Raw genomic sequence first — 19,504 nt, forward strand, 5'->3', positions numbered from 1 at the left:
GGGAGGGAAGGAAGGAGGAAAGGGGGAGGGAAGGAAGGAGGAGAGAGCAAGGGAGGGAAGAAGGGAGGAAATTTATAAAAATATTAAAACAAGAAAAATAACAAACTTAACAATAAAACAATAAAAATAACAATCCAAACTAAATTGGATTAAAAATTGACAAAATTATAGGCTGCAAAGAATTGGTACAAGGACAAAAACCCTTTCCCGTTTATATTTTGTTGGCATTTTTATGATGGCAGCATTTGTTTAAAAGGTTTACACAATAAAAGTGGAAAATAATATATCACTCAATAGCAAAGATATTTTTAAAGATTTACTGGTGTGAAATTTCTGTATGGGCATGTGCCAATAGTAGGTACAAATCCTTAGAAAGACCAAATAGAGTCACAACATGATTAAGTCATGGCAGGCTATGTTTACTTCAAGATTATTGCAGGAAGACCATGTGGGATGCAAAGCTAACTGATCCAAAAATCTGATACAAGAGATGTGGTGCTAACTAGTTTCATATCCTCATCAACAGATACCCCATTGTGGATTCTAAATCTGAGTGTGAGGCACAGCAAATTTATTGGAAGCATGACATTTTCTTTCCCAGTAATTTTACCCAAGGCCTCCTATTCTGCATATTCAGAAAACCTTTTTACCCAGGCCAGGTGCAACTCACTAATCTCAGAGTTCAAAATTCTTAATGCTAGGTATGGGGCAATACATTCAGACATAAAACCTACCCTCTGCCATGCCCTCCACCTCCGTTCAATGGGTCTTCATTCCTTCCTGAAACTGAATGTGAAGTCCATAGACCAGCTAAAGTACTCATGATGACATTTCTTTGCACATCATCAAGTTGAATTTCATTCAGTAAATGCCTGAAACATTGTCCTGATCTTCCTAATAGCAGCAAATTCTTTAACGCCCAAATGTCGTTTATAAAATGGCATGCAATTTCTACTTCTTTGGTTTGCATAACCTAACTTTCTGAATCACATCTCATAGCAGAGGACTTTCACATTTTTCTCCGCTGATGAATTTCATCATTTTAATACAGTTTAATATGATAGGTGGATAAATATTTTTAAGAGTCTAAAGCAGGGTTTTATAATAATGCATAGACACCTGCTGTCTATATTTAGGCATATATTTAGTTTAGAAGACTAAGCCTACAGATCTGCAGTTTTTTTCATTTGGACTCTGAATTCTGGTCTGAATCTGTCACATAATTTCTAAAGAGTTTTATTCACAGAATAGCCTGAACTACAGTCCCACTCACTGAGAGAAACTCCCTGGTTGTGTCGGGGGTGATGGCTCCGAGTCAGATGGGGTGTTACCTGCTATCTGTTTCATAGCACACCCGAGTGGCTGAACGAATATGAGGGCATTCAAATTGAAGTGGATAAAGGTAGTCATTGATAAGTTAATGAACTTCATACATGTATACTTATTTTCAATATTTCATTGTAGCTATTCTGTTTCCTCAGTAAAGTACAGAAATCAAGCTTGAGACAAATATCTCAAACTAATAGAGTTTCACTGCTCTGTCTTAAAATACTAATAAATCCTAAATTTTAATGATTTCCAATTTCAGTAAATAACTAGGTAATATATTTTCAGATGTATAGAAATGAGTGCAGAAATGTGGATGATGTATATGTAAATACTTCTAGTTCTATAATTATCTGGTTTTATTTGGAAATGTAAATTTTCTCTTATAAAAGTGAATACACCCTCAAATTGCTTTAGTGAAAATAGTTTACTATGCCTGCCATACCAAGACCTGAGTTCGATTCCCAGTGCCTGTCCATGCGAGAGAAAAAAAAAAAAGAAAAAAAAAATAATTTTCTTCTTTTCAGCATTTTACTCAATAGAGATGCATGTATAACAATAAGAACACAGCAGTGGTTTTAACCTGTTGAAGGCTGAAGGTAATATTTCAATTTTATCTTAAATACTATTTCATAGATATGGAAATTTTTTAAATTGAATTTATAAAAAAGGTGATATGAGGCTATGGTTTTTGTTAGTATTATGACAGAAAGCAGAATAAAAAATATGAAAGATTCCCAGTTCTTATGTCAGCTGAGCTAGTCCACTTTTGGCAAAATATACTCAATCTGATCTCAAAATCAACATAAAGAATCAGATTTCTAATTGAATATCACAATGATAACCATAGCATTTCATTTTAATTTACTCAATGTTAAATCTTAATGCCATCTATAACTTTCTTGAGAGTAGAAATGTCATCGTTATTTATATGTTCTCTTTCAGATTCCACCTGCAATGCAACAATATCTGTGAGTGATGATTATAGACATTGTCCAAGAAACTGTAGTTAGATGTAGACCTGTGGCAAAGAGGTAATCATATTTATTTTTCACCATTGCAACAACTAGTCTTGTATCCAACTGTGAAGTTTTTTTAGCAAAAAAATAAATGAAACCGCAACTATCAGATTTGCTGCTGAGGCAAGGTTTCAAGTGCCTGCAAATCATCTGCTGCAAGGTCATTGCAGAGAGTGTTGCCCACTTAAGTGGGAGACATTAGATAATATTTGTACCTCTCCTAACTTTCATGTAACTGGTTATTCTGGGACATTTTCTTAGGTGTCAACATAAAATGTTCAAAAGTACATAGATCAGTGACTCTATCTAGAATGCCACCACTGCACCACTAGAACGTAGAAGAGTGCTTGACTCAGAGTAAGTAATCAATAAATATTGTTAAATGAATAAATATGTAACATCCAAGCACAATACTTTGTATCTCCAGGGCCATTTATAAACCTCCATTATAGGCACTCAACAAATATTTAGAAAATTATTAAACTCTCATTTGGTGATTCAAATTAAGTTTCATAGTGTACATAAAATTTGAGCCATCCTTTCAGGTTTGATAGGAATATGATAGACAGATAAGGGGTAAACAGGCATGACAGAAGACAAAGTAACATGCTGAAATACAGAGCTATGAATGATTTACATAGCTTGAGGCTATGTGCAGCACACCATAATTGAGACATATAGTCCAATTTTGGGACAGGGAAGTGCTAGACAGTGGAGCATCTTGTTAGAGTATTAGGTAGGAAACCTAAAAATGGGGGGCTTAAATGTGCAATGAAAGTGAATTTGAATTTTATCTGTCAGATATGGATTCATAAATAAGAAAAGAGGAGAAAACTCAGGAGTTGCTTTTTGTATGTTTCTTGATTTTTTTTCTGAATGAGTCTGGAAATATCATTATATTGGCAGTGTAGATGGAAATGAGATTAAAGTATGAGAGGTCAATTAGAAGTGCATTATAATAGTCAAAGAAAAAGATGGCAAAATTTTGAGCTAAGGTGTTCTCAGACAGCCCCTCTTTTGAAAGATTTTTCTAAGTTAACTGATTTGGTTTCCGAGGCTCAAGCAATACCATAATGTGGGTTGGGTTAAGCAATGGGAATGTATTAACTTATGGTTTTGAGGCTAAAAGAAATCCAAATCAAAGCTTAATTAAGAAAATGCTTTCTCCTCTAAGATTGGAATACTGTGGCTGGCTGCAGGTGATGCTTTACCCTTTGTTTTCTACATGGCAAGGCACGTGGTGACGTCTCCTGGTTTCTTCCTTCCCTTCCCTTCTGCTGATTTCAGCTTCTGTTTGCTTCCTCTGTGGCTCTCTGTCTCAATTTCACTTCGCACATAAAAGACACGAGCAATAGATTAAGATGCAGCCTGACTGAGGTGCGCCACAACTTTTTAACGGTAGTAACCTTATTTAAGGGTCCTACTTACAATGGGTTCACATTCACAGGAATGGAATCACTTAGGAACATATTATTCTGGGGTCCACATACCTTCAAACTACCATGGTGGCTTTAAGAGGAAATAGAGTATTGTAAAGTAACCTGGAGAGAGGAGCCAAATAAAACTTCTAAATTTGGTTAGGTTACTAAATACTTTGCATCATTAATGAAAGGAAAATATTTAGAGGTTAAGGAATAACAAGTTTGATCTTTACAGTTTTGAGTATGAGAAGTTGTTGACATATCAAAATGACAATGTGTACGTAACAGGTAAATAGAGGACATATTAGAAAATCAACTTCATGTGAAGAGACATAGCTCCTGCTTTGACTCAACATTATTGCCTCAGCAGCATGAACAATTGCTGGTATCTAGTATGCGTTCAAGGACGATTTGATGGATGTAGTTAATTAAGACTTTAGAGGTAAGTAAGATCACCTTGGCAGATCATGATGAATGGATAAAGAATAATGTAAAACTTCAAAAAGGTTGATATTTGTTTAGTTTTGCCATTGTCTCCTCTCTATATTAGATATTGATAAAATATTTCTCAAAATAAATTAAAGAATTAATAATTCTATTAAGTTATTGAATGTAGCTACTTTTCCAAATCAAATATTTTTATAAAGATTTTTTTCCAAGTCTAATGTATCAAATATAATGGTGTTATTGAATATAGTCAAATGTCACTATGTTATTTAACGTATCAGTTCAGTTTTCCATAAAAACTAAAAAAAGAGAGCCTAACCCTGAATATTTCATATATATTTATGAATATAAGAATTCACTGTAAGTGAATTCTTAACTTACAGTATTCTGGATTTGATATAGATAAACTTGAATTCTGAGATAGAAAAAACACAACCAAACAAACCAAGGGCAACAAAACAAACACTTAGTGTAGTGGTCACATCTTCAAATGTATTACTTACATTTTGGAATATATTATTGTCCAAGTGATGAGAATATCACTGTGAAAGCTATCCATTTTTCATCTAGACATTTGTCACTCACTCAAAAGTTGAAAAGAAAGTCCTACAGTGGAATTCCCTGAAAACAGAAAAATTAGAAATGTACAGAAGTAATGCAAATATGAAATCTATACTCTGCAAACTGACACTGTGAAAAATGGAAGACTTCTTTAAGAAACTTTGAGTTCACTTCTGTGCACAATGTCTTCCAATCTAATGCTAAACAGCAGTTTCTTTTTTTCTTTTTCTTTCTTCATGAAGCTCATCTGAAGAAATGTCAATAAGAAAAATAATAGTTTTCTACCCCTCAGTCAGAAAAGAACTTTGCAAACAGAAAGCAACCAGGTAAATTTCAGTTGATGACCTTAGGTTATGTGCTTCTTCTGGCACACAAAATCAGGAAGATATCTTGTCAACACAGCATTTGCAGTAAAACAAAATAAAAATGTGTAAGAATGTCCTGCTTTCTCCCAAATCTAATCCCTAAAACTTGTCTGTATAATTAATTTACACTGAAAACTCCTGATTTATTCATTAATTAATATTAATTTAATAGCAGTAGCTTACTATGCATTTGAATGAATTGAAGGAAATGCTATGACTTATTTCTTTTATTTATAAATTTAAAAATATTTCATAACATATTTATGAATATTTAAAATTGCTTTAGATCCTATGAAGTTATAAAGCAAGAGTACTGTTATAGAACATGCATTGAAATCAAAATACAATTCCAGTACATCATACCTAATAAAAATTCAAAAGGAAGCATCACATCATATCTCAGCTAATCATATGCTTCGTCATCAAATTTCAAGGAGCAAAACAGCCAGTCTCTTCTTGAGCTTTGTTATATATCAGTAGGATGGAGAACAGCTTGCAATGATCAGTGCAAACACTGAGATTAGGCCACATAGCAAATTGTTTTTAAAGAGCCTTTCTGGTTTACAAAGGAACAGTATCGACTACACAGATAGACTGACGAAAGAATTTATTTTTATATAAACAGAAAAAGAATAGATATACCCTATCATCAACAATTCCACTCCTGGGTAGATTTTACAAAAATGCGTGCTTATGTGCACCTGGTGACATACACAAGAAAGATCATAACAGCATTGTTCATAACAACCAAAACTGTTTGATAGCAGGATGGTTGAATAATGTGTGGCTTAGTCGCCAGTGGAATAGTATACACTAAAAACCATGAGTGACAAAAAGAGATGAAAGTAATGATATTGTTGAATATTATGACATTAAGTTATAAAAAGACATGTAAAATGATATAAACTTTATTTAAAATTCAAAAACAAAGAAAAGGTAACAATTTAATTTAGAAATAAGTAATTAGACAACACTCTAATATAAAAAGCAAGAAGCGATTCCGATGAAATTCAGTAGGGCACAATCTCTTGAGGAAGGACTGGACTCTGGGTTACCAGCAATGTTATGTTTCTTGACCTGTGTGGCAGTTGCACAGTTGACTACAATAATTTAAGCAATATAGTTACAGTTTGATGTGCTCTTCAGCACATGTATTAAACTCTATCATAAAAATGGTTATCAAAAATGAAAGGAAGGAATGACCAAAACAGCAACAAGGAAAAGATAAACATTTTTTTTAAAGGTAGAGTTTAATTTAAGGGAGACTAAATGACAGTTCAAGCAAGGTTAAACTCAAATATAATGAAATGAAGCGGGAAATTGGGAGTATTTGCATTCTGCAGGCAGTTTTATTTAACAGGTTGTGCTCAGTCTATTGTTTTGTACATAAGCTAGTTTGCTAAAATATACTACAAGCTACAATTATCAGGATGCTAAATGGAGAGTTCTCGTGAGACACATGGCTGGCAAATGTAAAACAAATTAGTTACTTGCATAAAGTTAAGAAAACAATATAGAACTATAATAGGAAGGAAAAGGAAATTAATCAGAAGGGACAACTCCTGTTTTGTAAAAATTAACAAAGTTGACTCAAAACCAATTAAGTGTATTTTACCTTTAAAATTAAGAGAGTAATTACAATGCCCTTAATTTACATTGTTTAAATATTTATGTGAAATTTCTAAGAATCTAATTATATTCAAATACCACAGTACATGTTTTTGCAAATACAGATAATTAATATTAAAAATACTACATGGTCGGCACTTCTTCCATATCTGAATAGCAATGGTATGTGTGTTGCATATTGATGTTTTAGTCATATGTTTTTAATTCTTTGTTTTGAGGAAAATAAACATTTCTAGATTTTTTAGTGTTCAGATTTATTTTCTACTATTTGGGACAATTTACCAAAATATTTCCTAGAATGAGTCTGAATAATGCGGCCCATATAAATAATTTGCCTCATTATTTGGTACCTGTGCATTATAAAATTAAACAGTTAAGTAATTCAAGTGCTTACATATATAACATGTAGGCACTATATAACATGTATAACATATATAACATGTATATATATGAAACTGCTTATCAACTTACAACAGAGAAAGTCTGATTAGGGAGGAAAGCAGTGATGTGTTTGTCTCCATAGTCAAAGTGCAGAGCTCAGACAATCATTTGCTTAATTCAAGATCAAAACTGATTTTGCTCAATTGTTTAGATAGTCAAAATGAAGCTGCTGGCATTTTTGCCTAAATTTTCTAAGCAGTTTGTTCCATGTTTAAGAGGATTTAGCCATAGAAATGGAATTTCTGAATTACTTAGTGTTATTATTTTTAGGGAAAGCAAGGGAATTTGCAACTTTTGACACTCAAATACGGGGAAATTCTAGATTGAATGAAAAAAGGAAACTTGGCAAACCTCGTTTTAATTGACTCAAGTTACCTTCTGCCTCTACCACTTGTCCCTCCTTTGTTCTTCTCCTTGTCTCTAATCTCTTTTAGTTCTAATCCACATCCACAATCACACACAGATAAACATGTACACACTTATTCTCCAACTGAAGAAAAGCTATGTCAGTAAACTATGATGTGGTAGCTCATATTCTGAGTGGATGTGCAGTGTGGTAAAAGAACATAAGTTCAGTGACAAATTACCTAAAGAATTAGGAAGTTAGAGGCAAGATAGCATTGGGATTACCCGGGAAAGGAGAGGGGACAAGAGACTTGCAGACACGTTAGATAGTACGCATGTTCAAGCATCAGTAAGACGTTGGTGTGGACAGAATGTAATGAGACAGGGGTGACAGAACATGAAGGTTGAATGTCAAGAGATGATCATAGAGAAAATGAGAGGCATTGAATGAACTGTGTGGAATTCCTGGTCTGTTTTAATAGGCTATCACCAAAGTTCCCTTTGTGGGTTAGAGAAAAAGCAGATTTTTAAGAGGATACTTAGGCATTGTGGAGATGAGATATCATAGAGAGAGAAGAGTGACACAGAAGCCAATTAGAAGATGATTGGAGTAGCCCATCTTGACATAAAGCAATAAGAAATGATATAGGGTGGAGAGCAGAGATTTTTGGAATAATTCTGAAGAATAATATACATACAGAAATTATCACATATCGGCTGTAGGAGTATGTATATACACATAATAAGGTAATTTATATAGTAAGCATATATAAGTAAGAAGAGAAACAGAACAAAACCAAAAGACTTAGAATCAAAATAAGAATCCTCAAAGTAAACAGTCTGAGCAGAGAATAAAGTAATCATTCCTGGAAACTGTCCTTGAAACTTTGTTGAAAAGGTTCTAGTCATCTTTATAAGTGTATTGTTTAGTAATTATTATCAATTCCTCTTCATTCCCTTAAACTAAAACATAACTATCCGTGAATGGCTTAAATATCTAGATTTTGAATAAAACCTCAACAAAGTGAATTATTAGTGGTTTTAAATGTAGAAATATATAAGAAAATATAAAGGAAAATGTTTATTGTAACCCATTTTCATGGTCATTTTCTAATTTCTAATTAACTACTGATTTCAGATGTTTGGGATATAAATCTCTGAATGATGGGAATATAATTCCATTGTTTTGAAAAATGTGCCTGATATGCAAATTTAGATATTACCACCCAATATATTACAAGAAATATTTTTACTGGAAAATGTCAAACATTGATCTCTTTCTATGTTGATCTAATGACAAAATGACCTCAGGTATTTTTAAATCAGGCATCAGATATAATAACATGGGCACTAGATATACCAAGAATAATATTATCACCAGAAAACATAACCCAAAGTTCCCTCAATATTTTTCAAAATATTATAATTCATGTTTATATGGACTGATTATTCAATAACCTTTAAATGTCAAACTGACGATGTATTTCTTAGTCATATCTATTTTGAATATCTTGCTGAGAGGATAACCACAATTATTTTCTCTGATTGATTGCATTTTATAGGAAAGATTTTGCAATGTTTTGCTGTAAATGTGTACATTTTCCAAAATCAAGACTTTTGAGCATTAGTGCTTCAGAGGAACTGAAAATTTTTACCCCATTTTTTAATCTTTTACAATTCAGCACAGGTGGAACACACTGCAGGTACACTATTCACAACTCATCAATTCTTTTGTATTATTTGGCTCCATTTTTAATTTTTCACTATATTGTCATTAAATGGTAATGCTATTCTGTATAGTTACCTTGGTATGCCATGAAACCAGCACAATGCCTGGTGCTCAGAGCACTCATTGACTAACTGAAATATTACAAATGCCATATTAGCCATTTAGCCAGTCCATTTTTCTCAGGCCCTGACCAAATCAAATGAAGTAATACTCTAATACTCTGAAAAAAAGATCTCTAATCTTCCTATTTCATTGATTTTATTGCTATTATTTTGAATTTATGATCTTTAAGAATTTTTAGTTTTTGGTATTGATAATCAGAATGTGAGTTTGACTTCCTGTTAACTCAGTAGTTACCAGGTCTTCTGAGGTTTTTGATAACCAAACTAAATCTAGTTACAAGGTAGTCATTACCTTGCAAACATTTAATACCCCATTATCATTTAATTCTTATGATACCTGTACAGGAAAGGTTTTAATTAATAACAAAAGCTGCTGCTGATCAGAGCACAAACAATTTTGTTGGACAAAAATCCAATAACAAATGAATGGACCCAATTGCTAGCATAATTTCCTTAAGGAACAATCTTTTTCATGAAGCTAGCCAAAGAACTCATGTCTTTTTCATGTTGCACCTATATTCTTTAGGAGAATATTGATTTCTATATTAATACTCAGAATGTCTCACCTTGTAATGGAGCACATGTATTTCCAGCCGAAGTACCACTGAGAGGGACTGTACACTTGAACCATTTTTTCTACTTCTTCTGGGGTTCTCCTTGAGAATAAACACACATACATATTTATGAGGTAGTTCCATTTACTTAGGAGTCAAAAATAGCCACATAATAAAAATAATGATGTGATTAAAATGAACAGCAAATCTCATTGTCTTTAATGTAGATTTATGCTCTTAACTGCAATTCCCTAAGCTTTTATGGAAGCAGACTGTTTATCCTCATGGGACAAGATATTTAACTTTATTATTAGCTGACCTGGGTTTAGGGATGCCAGGACACAAGAAGCATTCCACTGTGATAGTCCTATTATATATTCAGCTCTGAATTCTGCCATTTTGTCTCGGGCAGTTGTACATATGCTCATTTTCAGGAAAGAAAGGGAGCTAGAGCCGGCCTTAAACAGAAGTATGAACTTGGAAACTTTTATGTTCAATTCCCTTTCCTCCATACTATGACACTTTGATTCTCCAAGTCCCCCTCTTCCTGTAATAAATACATGAGGACACATTCCATCTCTGAATTTTTTATTCTAATTTAAGTGCTGAATAAACTTGTTAATTTGAAAATTAAATAATCAGAAGTCCCGTGATCTCCTTCACAAGGTCATTTTATCTTAATACAAAGTCTTACTAACAAAATAAGTAAGAATGGTTGAATTTCAGGTCTCAGGGACAGGATAATTTTTCTTGAGTGAGGAGGTACTTTCAAATAATTTTACACATTTGGTCATCATCCTAATAGATGAATATTTTGTGAATTAAATACTTATTTTATTATATTATTTAACTAACATTCCTGAATTCCTCACAAAGCACTATTTTTCATTATCTATACCACTGCTCTATGGAATTGACCCTATGTGTTCATTCTCCGCATGGAATAACTTTTCATGTTTTTTTTAGTCCAGACTTTATCTGTTTCTATATAAAAATAGAGCAAGGCTATGTTCAGCTCCTAAAGCCCACCAGAAGTTTCTTGCCATTTGATCCTCTCCATGGGCTCTCTTACAACATAGCAGTTTATTTCTAGAAAACCAGCAACAGAGCATCTTTCTGATCCTCAAGGAGACCCTAGCTCCTTTTTTAAGGTTGTTCACCTTATCAGGTCAGACCCAGTAAGTATCAACTGCTTTTTGATTAACTTAAAATTAGATGATTTCAGATGTTAATTATATTTGTAAAATCCCCTTCATCTTTGCCAAATTTTGTTGGCTAGAAGCAGTCGTAGGTTTGTGTTATAGTCAAGAGGAGGCTGCACAGAGAACAAGAACATCAAGAGGTGGGGTTCATGGGTGACAACTTGGAATCCTGCCCATCGCAAAGGCCCTCTTCTCCACATGGCTGGTTTCTCTGTTTGTTTCTGTCTCTTCATGAGGTTATCTCCCTGCCGGTGTCTGTCTACTGTCTTCTCTTCCCTTCTTATGAGGACACACAACATTGTGAATGCAATTTGCATCACTTAATTACATATTTGAATGTGGCTAAAAGGGAAAATGCAGCTAAAAGGGAAAATGCATGTTGTTAAGGGTTTGGAATAAAATTTTAATAATAAACAACTGATAACAAAGGACTGTACTACTAATAAAATAGCAAACCCTAATATAAATGATAGGCTCTAGTTAATAGTATAATGATAAAAATGTTCTTTCACGAATTTTAACAGATGTACACTTTTTATTTTATGTGTGATTTTCCAGTAAACCTACAGCTTGTCTAATAAAAAAAAGTGTTACCAAAATATAATATATTTTAAATGCAGGTTTAAATACTAGGATTTTGAAGTTACTAATTTGATTTTGATAATGTGTAACTCAGGATAAATGAGTCCATCCGTTTAAATTATTCACTAAGAACAAATAAACATGTGGATGAAATGAGAGAAAAATAATATTGATATTTGTCTGGCTTTTCAGAAAGGAATAATTTCTGTTACCAAGCATCCTCTATTTATATTTTATCTGATTAAAATGTTCATGCTCAGAGAACTAATTGGATTCCATTATTAAATTTAACATTGATAGTGTAGTATTGAAAGAGAAATGGACACTGCCAGCAGGCATTTCAAATTGCCAGCATTGATGACATTCCAAATACTAAAAACTTCCAAAATTGTAGCTTTGTGAAACCAATGCCTTATTTCTGGCAAAGATTGTTCAAATCAGTGTGTTCATTTGCAAAATCTAAATAAACATATTTTAACATAATTTTACTTTTGTACAAAACTTTTTTATTAGTAGTTTTTTTTATTTTTTTTATTAATTAAAAAAAGAATTAACAAAACAATTAGAAATCATTCCATTCTACATGTACAATCAGTAATTCTTAATAACATCACATAGTTGCATATTCATCATTTCTTAGTACATTTGCATCGATTTAGAAAAAGAAATAAAAAGACAACAGAATAAGAATGAAAACAATAATAGAAAGAAAGAAAAAACAAACAAACAAACAAACAAAAAAACCTATACCTCACATGCAGCTTCATTCAGTGTTTTAACATAATTGCATTACAATTGGGTAGTATTGTGCTGTCCATTTCTGAGTTTTTATATCCAGTCCCGTTGTACAGTCTGTATCCCTTCAGCTCCAATTACCCCTTCTCTTTTTTTTTTTTTTCAATTAACGGAAAAAAAGAAATTTGTTTTGTTTTGTTTTGTTTTGTTTTGATTTTACTATTATTACTTTTATTTTTTTTCTCTATATTAACATTCTATATCTTTTTCGGTTATGTTGCTAGTTCTTCTAAACCGATGCAAATGTACTAAGAAATGATGATCATGCATCTATGTGAGGATGTTAAGAATTACTGATTGCATATGTAGAACGGTATGATTTCTAAATGTTGGGTTATTAGTAGTTTTTAATTTTAATCTTTATTTTATTGTACAAAAATTTTATTTTTGTGTAAAACTTTGTCCATCATAGATAAAGACCAGTGAATGGTGTGTTCTGACATATCGAGTGAATTACATGACAGAGATATAAATCTCTGAACAGAAGTGGAAGCAGTCTGACAATCACAGAAAGATGAATCAATTTTAAAGTACAAGCATGACTATACCAAAGTTTACTGGCAGTACTTTGTTCTCTATATATTTTAGTAATCTGAAATGTGTCTTACCCTTTGAAAACATATAGTATTTGATTCAGCAGAGTAGCTTGAGACAGAAAGAGACAAAGTAAAAAGTCTTTACTTTCTCGGAGCTTCAGCAAAGCAGAGGAAAACAGTGATTTTTTAAAAATAAGTTCTTTAACTTCATGTTGAAAGTTTGAGGAGTGCAATAATACCAGCTCCATTCTGACCATACAGATAGAAAATGATGTGTCCATGTGCCATACTCATAAATTCTATCTTTCGCTATATCTTACTTAAATATACTCCAAAAGAAAGTTTACAAACTATGTTTTTCCATCCAGCTGTGGCCAATACATAGTATATAACCTTTTCTCTAACATTACTAAACATTCTGTAATATAAATGTTATAATACTTTACCTAACATTTGCTTTAGTAAATATTTATTTTAGGAAGTGATTATTAGATACTGTTGAATTCATCAGAAACAAATTCAAGTATGCTGCTATCACTTTATACAGAATTATTTATTTATTTATTTTTCTCTGTAAATAGCCATGACAATTTAATGCATTTATGTCTTGGTTTAAGTCAGTAATTTGTTTCTCATAAGTATTTGACAGGTATCACATCTCTTCCGCTTCCCCAGGATTTGATTGAAAACATCAGTTCTATTGAGATTAAAGTGAAATTGAGGTATAAATATTCAGTGGGAACTAAGCCTTTTCTTAGAAATGAAACCCCCTTAAGACCGACTGCACTGCAGCAATTCTGCTCTAAGCATCTAAATAATGTAGCCTCATGCTTTTGAGAGGGATGTGACATATTGATATCCATACGGCTTTATCACTAAAGGGCAGCCATTCCTCTGATAAAACAGGAAGTAATCACTCCAAAAAATCTATTTCAAACTTTAAAAACAGTAATATTAAATTCTATGGAACAATATCATAATGAGACTGCTTCCTGATAATTGCCTATGTGATTAAAGAACAAGAAAATTTTATTGTCATTTATTATTTTGGCACTCATAAAATAGCCAATGTCTGCATAAAAAAATTATTGATAAATTTGAGTTTTTCAACAAGGCTTTACCTAATGACTATTTTTGGCAATTATAATGAATGCAAGGTTTAAATCTTGAAAGTCTATGCAGAATACTGATGACTGGCCCATCCTATAGTATTTCTGCTGTAAAATGCTGAATTTCCTTCACTGAAGCATGCTATTTTACTTTTTGAACTTGCCTAGGGACAAGGCCATATTAACATTCCTAATAACAGGACTTGCCTCCACTATCTTTACTCACACTCCATTGAATATTTCTTCTCATATCGCCACTCACATAGTTGCTTTCCAGATGCTTTCTGCTGAAAGAAGGCTCTTACTTTTATTATTTAAAAAACCCGAATAGGTGTAAGTTCAAATCCTACTTTTGCAAATATTTTGAATCCCTGCTCTCTCCCTAAATCAGCCCTCAGTCACCTGTAAGGGAGTTGAATAGGGGGATGGGATGGGGAGTAAAAGGTGGGAAATATGATTTGGTGGTTAGTTTACCTTCTTGTTCCGCCTTCCACCCCATCCCACTGCACTCTCCTCTTCTTCCATTCTCTGCTGTAACTCCTGTCCCCTGACTTCTTTCATGTACCTAGAAAACTGGCAGCCATCGTTACCATTTGGGTTGTCCTTTCTCCAGTTTGTCTGTGCTGTCCTGGTGTGAAAGACATGTAGAAGCAGAAAGCAGAAGCTTTGTACACCGTGTATGACACAGGCTATGCGCTGGGTACGGTCAGGGACTTCACTCCAGCATGTGTCTGTTAATACCACAAATATCTAAATTAAATACACTTCCCCATATTAAGTACTAATTCATTTTATAAAATCCACTCTTTCTCGGAGAGAAAATTTATTATATCAACAAATTGGCACTCTTTCTTCAGACTGAATACATTGACGTAATCAGGAAGCATTTATTTCTTACTTGAATTATATTACGAAACTTCTATAGAATAACTGAAAAAATCATGGTCTAATACTCCAATTGCTTCTAATTCCAGGTTCTTTTCCCCACCAGAGAGAATTTGAGATTTTAGATCACCATGCCATTTTTGTGGATCAGATGGCTCAAATGGCGTCAGGGATATGCAGGAAAGAAACAGTTGAAGCAGATTAGTGAAAAGGCAGTATTTGTGACTGGTCTTGCAGCCTTGATGCAAATGAGACCTGAAATTGTTCTAGTATTTTGGCGGGGGATAAAAAGCTTTTAGGAATTGCTTTTAATTCTCTTGCTTTCGAATTATTTTACTTTCTTATCATTATTTGTTATGTACGTTTGTGATTTCTCTGTTTTCTCTTGAAAAAGGTGGTTACAGATTTTAATAATGAAAGACATTTCCTTTTGATTAGTTCATTAATTCTATAGTTTTCTATTTTCAGTATTCTAACATTAATTGCTGCGTTATCATTTTTCTTGCCCCCTCTACTTTTATAGCTTATTTTATAGTTATCTTTCTTTTTCTGCATTGAAAATTAATGTCTAATTTCTAGCCTGATTGACTTACTTGATATTCTTTAGGTGGTATTGTTACATAATTTTCATTTTCCAAATATTTTAATGTAAATATTTTAAAATTTTGTCGCATATTTTTCTTTTTGCAGAAGTGTCCAGAATTTAAGTGTATAATTCAATAAATTATTGAAATCACACATTCTACATGTCAGTGTAAATTAGTACATTATTCCGGAAATTTTCCCCAAATCCCATTGCAGTCATACAAAATCCAACTCCAAGAACAATTTCCTTCTTTTATATTTATTGATTTTTGTCTATTCTATAAAATATTGGCCAACCTCAAAGTTTCAAATATATGTTCTTATTTTCCTTTAGAAACTTCTATAGTATTAGCTTTTACACTTAGCTTCAAAATAATTTTTCATTTTGAAATGTTGTCATGATTAATGGCTTTTTTCTTTTTCATAGGTACATATAATTTTTTTCTTAAGTAAGAATCATTTGTTGAAATGATTCTGAGTAGTCTTTGTCAAAAAATTAAGCAACTGAAAAGGTACGGCTATACCTCTGGATTTAATTACGCTTAATTAATTTACTTATTTATCTATATTCCAGTGACGAACTATCTTAATTACTACTTCAAGTCTTAAAAGCAAACGATATCAGGCCTAGATTTTCGCTGTTTTCACATTGTAGATAATCCACCATTCCATATAAATTTTAGGATCAGTTTTTCAAAGTAAAAAATAAATTGCTGCCACTTTGATGGAGAATCTGATGAATCTAGAAATAAATTATGTTAGAGTTGCTCTCCTATCAACACTGAGTGATCTGATCCATTATCATGATTTATCTTTCCATTTATTCATGTTTTCTATAATATCTCTAAGAAATTTTTTTGCAATAGTATGTATAGAACAGCTATCTTGCTTTTAAAAAAAACAACGTAAAAACAAATTTTGGATTTGCTGATTTTTTTATCATTTGACTGTTTGGTTTTTGGTCTATCTCCGTTGTTATCACATAGTTGATTTTTATATTTTTTCCAAAGTTTATATAGTACTTATCTTCTTAAATGTTTTTTGATATAAGTTTTCTACATTATAAAATTACCATAATCTATTACAAATCTTATATATTTTGACTTTTTTATGATTAGTACTTTAAGTGCACACCATAGATTTTAATATGTAATGTTTTCCTTATTGTTATCTCATAGAAATTTTGGAGGTTTTATTTTTACTTCTCCTTTGACTCAAAGGTGATTTATAGTTTGTAAGTGGTTTGGCTTCTTTGTTTGTTTTGTTATTCATTGCTTATGTTGAATTGAGATAATGAAATATTACCTTCCAAAATTACTTATTCTTTGTAAAACTAACTGAAGCTTCCTCCCTAGCTTCATACGATGTAAATGTTTCAGTTTGCTAAAGATACCTGAATGCAATATACCAGAAATGGATTCGCTTTTATAAAGGGGTTTTATTAAATTACAAGTCACAATTCTAAGGTCATGAAGATGTTCAAGTAAGACACCAAATAAAAGATACCTTCTCTCATGAAAGGTTGATTGAATCCTGGGTTGCTCTGTCACATGGGAAGGCATATGGGGATGTCTGCTGTCCTTCTCTCCTGGCTTCTGGGTTTAAATGGCTCTGTCGGCTCCTTCTGCATCTCCAGATGTCTGTGTCTTGCTTTTGTCGCTCTGTTCTCTGTGTTCACTCTGAGCTCTCTCTATGCTTTCTGCCTTTTATTCTCTTCTTACAGGACTCCAATAAAATGATTAAGACCCACCTTAAATGGGCAGGGTCACATCTCTATGCAAACAACCTAATCGAAAGATCCTACCCACAATAAATCTGTACCCACAAGATTGGATTAAAAGAGCCTGGCTTTTCTGGGATACATAACAGTTTCGAACCAGCACGGTGAGTATGCATGAATGTTCTATGTGGGCTTGTAAATATTTTTATCCCCTATTATCAGGGTACAAAGTTTGATTTAAATCCCAAAGATCTACTTTATATGGAATGCTATTTAGGAGTTTGATATCCCTATTTATGTCTGTCAACTGAACAGTGTTAGAATGTAAGAAGAGTGCTAAACCTCTTAGTATCAATTTGTTCATATATGTTTCTCCTGACTTTCCTGAGTTCTCAGCTTTATGAAGATGACTTTTTTTGTACATATCTATATTCATAACTGTTATGTTTTCACTGTGAATTGTTCTTTTCACATTAAAAATGGCTCCATCTGAGGCAGGCAACAGTGGCTCAGTGGCAGAGTTCTCGCCTGCCATGCCAGAGACCCAGTTTGCTTCCCGGTGCCTGCCCATGCAAAAAAAAGGCTCCATCTGTTAGATTTAATATTTGATGGATGAAATTCTATTTGTCAAATATTAAAATGTTTTGTTTTTCTGTTTCCACTTCCCAATTTTAATATGACCACACTTTAATTTTTTTAGCATTTCTAAATGTTCAATTTAGATGTTATGTGGTTAAGCATAGATTTTGGTTTTTCTTTTAGAGTAAATCTAAAAACCCATTATCATTAATAGAGAAGTTGATCAAATTTACTTTTAGTTATTTATTATTTTTTATCCTCTTTATAACTGTTTAATAATGTTGTATTATATCTATTTGGTGTATTTCACTAAGAGGTTCCTTCCATACAAATTTTAAATAAAATTTGTGTGGAAGGGATTTTTTTTTAATTTTTTTTTTAAGAATAACTTTAATTTTGATATAGATTTTATATTATTACTTTATGTTAACCTCTTAGTCAAATTTTGTTTAATTGCATTTCTACTATTCAGGTTTTTTAGTGCTGATTGTGTCATTAGATTCTAACCTATTATTTGTTTTCCAAGTTGTCAGCTTTGTGTTTTTCCTTTTTCACTTTTCCTCCTATTAATTTTGTCTTGATGCTTATAGTTTGTCTGGGAATAAAATGTTCAAAATTTATTCCTGTACCTTATTGTCAATAACTTTGAAGTATCTTCCTTGGCTGGTAAAAAGTTATCCTGCCAGTTTCATGGATTCAGGCAGAGGAAACAATATTCCTGGATCTGAGACAAAAGACAGTTTATTACTGACAGCAATAGCAACAGCCTGAGCATCAGCATTTGCACTGCTAATACACAATTCCCACAAGGTACGCTAAGGAAGGTCAGATGTAGGGGACATCAGAGTAGTGGAATCCTACCTAGTGTAGGGATCCCAAAACTTTTAAATTAATCATTAAGCATAACTGTCTCTATCATCCAAGGCTTTCACTATACAATATTATAGAAATAATGATAATAACAGATTCAGTGAAAAAAAATTATGTAAAATGTTTAATTAGAGTCCAGAAGAATGGGGAAAAGGACAAAAGCAAAGTTATAGAGCCCATGGAAGGGGCAAAAAAAAAGGACAAAAACAGAACTCTGTATTTGAAGAGACAACTCAAACTGATAAAAGGCATCAATCCAGTTTGTAGACACTCTCTGAATCTTAAACAGGAAAGTCACAATTAACAAACTTGGTGCTTGCTGTTTTAAACCTGATGTTTGGCATGCAGCAAAAAATTATGACACGCAGAAATATGCACATGGAATGCACACATACACAATCACTGTCGGCAAAAACAAACCAAACTCGTAATAGACCCAGATATTAACATTATTAAATAGTAAATTTAAAATAACTATGATTAATATGCTAAAGGCTCTGACAGAAAAGGGAGACAATCTATATGAAAAATGGGGAATTTCAACAGAGAAATGGAAAGTATACAATAAAGTTAAATTTCTCTAGTTTCTCCAATCTAACTTATCCCTAAAGCTTTGACCATCTGTGTTGGACCTTGCATTTTAGTCACATTAATCAGCTACTCTTTTGTGATCATGTGATTA

The 19,504-nt window shown here is 32.6% G+C and overlaps 1 long non-coding RNA gene across 1 annotated transcript in view; it reads right to left on the bottom strand.

Annotated features, from left to right (window-relative positions):
- Positions 1-3,363: 3,363 nt before the first annotated feature.
- The window catches only part of LOC143654798 (uncharacterized), a 63,524-nt gene continuing 47,383 nt past the window's right edge, over positions 3,364-19,504 (bottom strand). The window contains exons 2-4 of the long non-coding RNA XR_013161965.1: positions 9,972-10,061; positions 4,717-4,834; positions 3,364-3,672 (exon numbers count right to left, since the gene is read on the bottom strand). This is a non-coding gene — a long non-coding RNA (uncharacterized LOC143654798). The remainder of the gene's footprint in view (positions 3,673-4,716; positions 4,835-9,971; positions 10,062-19,504) is intronic.

Source organism: Tamandua tetradactyla, chromosome 14 (assembly GCF_023851605.1).
Source record: "Tamandua tetradactyla isolate mTamTet1 chromosome 14, mTamTet1.pri, whole genome shotgun sequence".
NCBI lineage: Eukaryota > Metazoa > Chordata > Mammalia > Pilosa > Myrmecophagidae > Tamandua > Tamandua tetradactyla.